This window comes from Echinops telfairi, unplaced genomic scaffold (genome assembly GCF_000313985.2).
Source record: "Echinops telfairi isolate 266 unplaced genomic scaffold, ASM31398v2 ScPeMD7_22;HRSCAF=79, whole genome shotgun sequence".
NCBI lineage: Eukaryota > Metazoa > Chordata > Mammalia > Afrosoricida > Tenrecidae > Echinops > Echinops telfairi.
The window spans coordinates 1425206-1431546 of record NW_022103919.1 but is presented as its reverse complement, the minus strand read 5'-3'; the positions used below and the strand labels follow the sequence as shown (position 1 = coordinate 1431546).

Sequence of the window (6341 nt, the reverse complement as noted above, 5' to 3'; positions counted from 1 at the left end):
TATAAACAATACCTCCCCTTGGGTGGGTTAGTGCCCTGTGTCCCCGCTACTCATTTCTTTTTTCTTTTTTTTCCTTCCCCGCCCCCTTTTTAGTTGGCTACCATATGTATCCCTGGATTTAGTCTGGCCCCTGCCATACTATCTTGTCTTCACCCCAGGAATGTTTGTCTACAGTAGATTTTTTTTCCTTTGTCTGGCTGTACATTTTCCATGACAGATTTGCTTGTTCTTTTGGCAGGCACCCATAATTATATCGGTATATATTTCTAAAAGATCAGAACATGTGAAAAATATATAGCCACACCACCTTTATTACACCTGGAAAAATGATCATCCAACATATCTAATCCATGTTCACATTTTCCTGATCATCTCATAAGTGGTTGTGTTTTTTTAAAAAAACACCTTATGTTAAAAAAAACAAAAACAGTCCATGCGTGTTACAATTAGTTGTTACATCTCCTAAGTCTCTTTTTAATCTGTAGTTTCTCCCTCCTCCCCTCCCCCCTTGCCATTTCTTGGCTGCAGAAACCTGGTTGATTGTCCTGTAGTTTTCCACAATTTGGCCTTTGCTGCTTGTATTCCTGCAGAGTCTTTGAACATGCTTCTCTGTCCCCTGTATTTCCTGTGATTAGATCTAAAGGCCTGATAAGATGCAGGTTCAATTTTTGGCAGCTCTGCTTCAGAGGTCGTTGTGTCCTTCTATTGTGGGGCCCCCCCCCCACGCATGCGCGTGGTGGGGGGGGCTCGTTACAGCTTCTGACCGCTCTTTTTGTGTGAAGCTAGCAGCCGTAGATGTTCATTACCTAGATCTTTATTTCATACGGGATTGCAGAATGATGGTATTCTAATTCTTCCTCCATCTATCATCTGGAACACTTGTAGCAGAGAAGCTTCTCCCCCTCAGCCTGTTAGTCACCCAGAGGGACAGTAAATAAACCAAACTCATTGCTGTCCTGTCGATTCCATCTCATAGCCACCCTGTGAGAACAGGGTAGAATTGCCTCTGTCGGCTTCTGAGGCTCTAAATCTTTATGAGAGCAGAAAGCTTCATCTTTCTCTCTCGGAGTGTCTGGTGGTTTTGAATTGCAGACCTTGAGGCTAGCAGCCCAACATGTACCTCCTAGACCACTGAAGTTTTTACCAAAAATTTGCATCTTTCACTTTTTCACTTTCTCAAATGAGCTGGTTACTTAGCATCCTCCAAAGGTGATCAATGAGTTATCATTGTTTTTAGTGTTATTATGACTGTAGAGATTGAAATGTATATGGTGTGTTTCAATCCCCTACAAGTATTATTCTCATGGTTCCAATTAGCCCATTGATGGGCAGAGAGACCCTCTTCACATTGGGTCCTAAATCCTTTTCTTATTTTATTAAAAGATCATTTAATTGGGGGCTCTTACAGCTCTTATAGCAATCCATACATCAATTGTATCAAGCATATTTGTACATATGTTGCCATCATTCTTTTATAAATGTTTGCTTTCTATTTGAGCCCTCGTATCAGCTCCTCTCTTTTCCCTCCTTCTCCCCCTCTCCCCTGGTGGCCACTTGATAAACTATAAATTATTATTATTTTCATATCTTACACTGACACCAGTCTCCCCTCCCCCATGGTTTATGATGTTCGTCCCCCTGGGGTGTGGCTATGTGTTGATCATTGAGATCGGTTCCCCTTCTTCCTAAATCCTTTTGACCCACTGGACTTCAACCACTTCCTTGCTTTCTGGAATTATGCTCCATATTCATCTTGTACTTTTTTGGCCCCAGATCTGGAATTAGCCATTCAAGAAGCCTTGGTTTCTTTGAATGTTGTGTGGGTCATGAGCAAGTCTTGACCTTCAGTGGCCCTGTCTGGCAAAGCAGAGAGGAGGCCTGGTGGTGTAGTGGTTATGTATTGGGCTGTTATATCCATGGTTGGCAGTTCAAAACCACCACCAGCTCCTTGTGAGAAAGGCTGGGTTTCTACTCTTGTAAACAGTTACAGTCTGGGAAACCCACAGGGGTTGTTATGAGTCAGCCTTGACTTGACGGCAGTTTTTTGTTTCTTTTTAATAGCAATGTAGAATCGCCTGATCAAGCTTCCTCGCTGTGGTAGCAAATTGCCAGGTCTTCTCTCCTGTGGAGCCACGGGTGGGGTCACAGGTTTACTCCTCCACCAGCAAGCCTCCTTTCCTTCGAATGAGAAGTGGTATTTAGGAACCACCTAACGCTAACTTAACAAACTGCCAAGGAGCCGATTCTGGCTCATGGTGACCCGCTACAATAGTGTGGAACTGCCCCTGTGAGTTTCTGAGCTGTAAGTCTTCCCAAGAGTAGAAAGCCTCTTCTTTCTTCCATGGAGTGGCTGCTGGTTTTGAACTGCTGACCTGTGGTTGGCTGCGCAATGTGAAACGCACTATGTCACCCCATCTAGGCTTAAGTGATGCTCATTGCAAGTAGGTTCGTTATTGTTTCTGTGCATTTTCAGTGGACACAGCTAGGAAATGTTGCCTTTATTTTTTAAAGAGAAGATTATGAGTGCCTGTTGACAATACCCATTTAACTTTGAGATGTAGGGTGTTTACTGAGCCTCCTCACGCTTATGTCTGTGTGTCCTTTCTCCTATTGTGGATCCCTTCTTCCCACTTTCCCACGAGAGGTCATTTCTTGGACCACCCTGTTTTGCACATACAGTGCTCTCAGACACGAACAGTAGTGCGACCTACAACGTGACTTCTCATTTCCTTTGCCGTTTATTTATCTACTGCCTTTCTTTGGGGGACGTCTCTGTGGCTGGAAAGACCAGGCGATCACCTCTCACCAACATTCCAGCCTAGGAAACCTGACAGGCAGCTCCACTTTGTCAGACAGGGTCAGAGCAGCTCCGTGGGGCTGGGCGGTCATGGTGACTGTGGGTTAGAGTCCCCTGGCAAAAGTCTTCATGTGACACACCATCCACTCGCCATAAGTTGGGTTTTTTTCCCCATTTGCCTTTGATATTTGTAATTCTTTTGAACCATTTAATGTTGTTTTAGAATGATGGTAAGTATTTCTCTGGTTTCCACTTTCGACCTACACAACAGAGACTGTTACAGAGACTCCGTCTACCTTTTCTGCCCTAGTTGCATCCTCTTCCCTTTAAGGAACTTCTACTGTTTTTGATGATTGGTGTGTCCTTCCATTTAAAAATGGAATGCCACCCCTGCTGTAAACCCCAAGGTCATTGGTTTGAAACTACCAGCTGCTCCAAGGGAGAAAGAGGAGGCTCTATACTCCCATGTGGTTTCAGAAACCCACCGGGCCAGTTCTACCCTGTCCTATAGGGTCGCTAGGAGTCAGAATTGAGATGGCCGTGAGTCTGACTTTTGCCCCACCTCTGCACCCCTAGCTAATGAGAGTTGAGCCTATAGACTCTTTTCTAAATTTTAAATCCAATTTAGTTCTCAGTCAAGAATAGGCTCCTCAGAGGGAAAGCCTGGTGTCTGACTTTATTCTATCATAATCTACCCAGTGTGTGTGGGGGCATCTATCTATTCTTGTCAAGGGTTTGGTCCTATTTCCAGGATTTGTATAAAGGGCATCCTCCGTGTGGATTAAGCCATCCAATAACTTCATAAAGAAGGTCTTATGATCCTCCTATTAGGTATTGGGCTCTAACCTCAAGGTCAAAAGGTCAATAGGTCAAGCCCCGTCAATCTGCAGGAGAAAGATGAGGCTGCCTGTTCCGGTAAAGACGTGCTGTCTCGGGAACCCCGTGGGGCAGTCCACAGGATCGCTATGACTCAGAGTGGACGTGGCAGCAGTGGGGGGGGGGGCTTGGGTTTCTTTTGCAGGAGAAGAAGATGGGGCTCGGAAAGGTGGACAGACTCAATGGGCTGGATTCGAAGCCTTGTCTCCCTGATGTCACTCATGTGTCCTTAAGAATTTCCCCAATGCTCGGGTCTGCCTCACGCCCATTGCAGGTACTCAGCCACATACAGAGATGTCCCCCAGGGTTGCGTCCTCACGGGGCTCCCATCTAGTGGAGAGACTCCTGCCTGAGCAGACACTCATAGTTTGAGACCGTCTGCGGTCCCACGTGTCTCACAGAGAGCTTCTCAGGGAGTCGGGGTCGGATCTCTGCGTGAGCGCCCAACACGAGGCTGTGCTGATGGAATAAATAAATCAGGGAAGGAAGTAACAAGAAAAACAAAGAGATTATTATGGAAGTCTTACTCGTCTTATACCCTAAAACCTTTGGAAACGTTCTAATAATTGTAAATTATGGACATAATATACTTAATTACGGAAAATTTGGAAAGTACAGAAAAGCATAAGTAGGAAAATAAAAACAATCCCTCAAATCAGTTCCCGGGAGTTTGCCTTTTTGTTATTTCTTTTGGTCTTTTAAAATATGTATAGCTTTCTTTTTGAAAACATAAGATTTGGATCGGATTCAGTAGATGGTTTTGTAGCCAGCATTAATAAAAAACAACACTGTGCTTGCTTCGGCGGCACATAGACTAAAATTGGAATGATACAGAGAAGATTAGCATGGCCCCTGCGCAAGGATGACACGCAAATTCGTGAAGCGTTCCATAAAAAAAAAACCCAAAAAAACCCCAAACAACAACAACAACAACACACACACACCGCTACCCATGAATCCTGAGTGGTTTCCTAATTGAACATCCTTTTAAACCTATGTGTCTACTTAGAGGTGGGGTTTATTTTCCCCACGATGGACACCCTTGTCCAGAAAAGGACCATGAATTTCGGATGAAGGCTGAAATCACAGCGGGAAGCGTATTTAGGGGTCTGTGGGCTGCATGCTGTGCTTCAACCCTGATCACACACTCTTTCCACCCTCGCTTGTAAATGCCCAGGGAACGCAGCGAGTGTCCGCCAGCGCCTCAGCCCTCCTAGGCCCCTTGGCCACTCAGAGTTATGTTACCCGCACATTTACCTTCCTCCTTTATCAACTCTGCAGGTGCCACTAAAAGTCCCTTGGTGTTCCTGGTGATGTTGTGAGCTGGCCTGCCACCCGCAAAGCTGGCAGTTGGAAAACACCAGCCTGTCTGAAGGAGAAAAAACAAAGGAAAAAAACAAAAGTCCCTTGGTGCTGCCGAGGGACCGATGATAAAGGCATTACAATATGTGGGGAACTAATGGCTCTGGTGTCAGCGCCCTGAGATGTTTGTGTGACCTTGATAAGGAATTGCCTCCCTCTGGGCCTCAGTTTCCTCATCTGTAACAGGCAGCAACTGCCCCCACTTCCATGGAAGTAGATAGCAGAGGACCTGCGACAGGATAAAAAACAACAACAACACAACCCAAAGCCAAACCAGTTGCCCCTGAGCCTATTTTGAATCATGGCGCCCCCAGGAGAGGAGAAACCCAGCCCACTCTGTTGGGTTTTCAAGGTTGTCAACCTTTTACAAGCACATCACCAAGCCTTTTCTCCAGAGATCCCTCTGGGTGGATTTGAACTGTTGACCTGTTCATAGATGAACACTTAATCATGTGCACCATCTCAGAACTCTTGGCACATGATAAGCCACCCATAAATGTTAGTTCAGGTGGGCAAGCACTTGATGAGTGGCCAAAAGGCTGGCGATTCAAATCTCCCCAGAGGTGTTCTGGGAGAAAAAACCTGGTGACTTATTTCTGAAAGACCACGGCTATTGAAACGCCAGGGGAGCTCAGTTCTAATCCGGCACTCAGGGGGTTGGCACGCATGGGGAAAGACTCAATGGCATTGGGTTGGCTTGTTGTGGCTGTTAGGTGGCGTTGAATCAGTGCCGACTCGCAGTGATAGTGATCCAATGTGCAACCATGAGACGGTGCCCAGAGCTGCACCATGCTCACAGCTCTTCTTAGGTTTGAGCCCATCAATGTAGCCACTGTGTCCGCCCATCTCCTTGAGGGTTTCCTCATTGATGCTGCCCGGGTACTTTACCAGGCATGATGTCCTTCTCCGGGAACCGATCTCTCCTGACATTTTCAAAGCCCGTGAGATGAAGTCTTGCTATCCTTGCCTCTCAGGAGCATTCTGGTTGAACTTCTTCCAAGAGGGATCTGTCGGCTCCTTTGGCCATCCGTGGTATGCTTGGTATTCTTTGCCAACATCATGATTCAAATGCATCGATTCTTCTCCAGTCTTTCTTGTTCAATGTCCAACTGTCACATGCACAGGAGGCGATTGGAAGCACCTTGGCTTGGGTCAGGCGCACCTCAGTCCCCAAAGTCATACCCTTGCTTTGTCACACTTTAAAGGGGTCTTGTGTAGCAAATTCACCCAATGCAATGTGTTGTTTGATCTCTTGACTGCTGCTTCCAGGAGAATTGATTACGGATCCCAGCAAGATGAAATCCTT

At 46.0% G+C, this 6341-nt stretch overlaps 1 non-coding gene across 1 annotated transcript; it reads left to right on the top strand.

Annotated features, from left to right (window-relative positions):
* Positions 1-4463: 4463 nt before the first annotated feature.
* LOC115869166 lies at positions 4464-4570 on the top strand. The gene has a single exon (XR_004046030.1). It is a non-coding gene; the product is annotated as a U6 spliceosomal RNA (small nuclear RNA).
* Positions 4571-6341: the final 1771 nt, after the last annotated feature.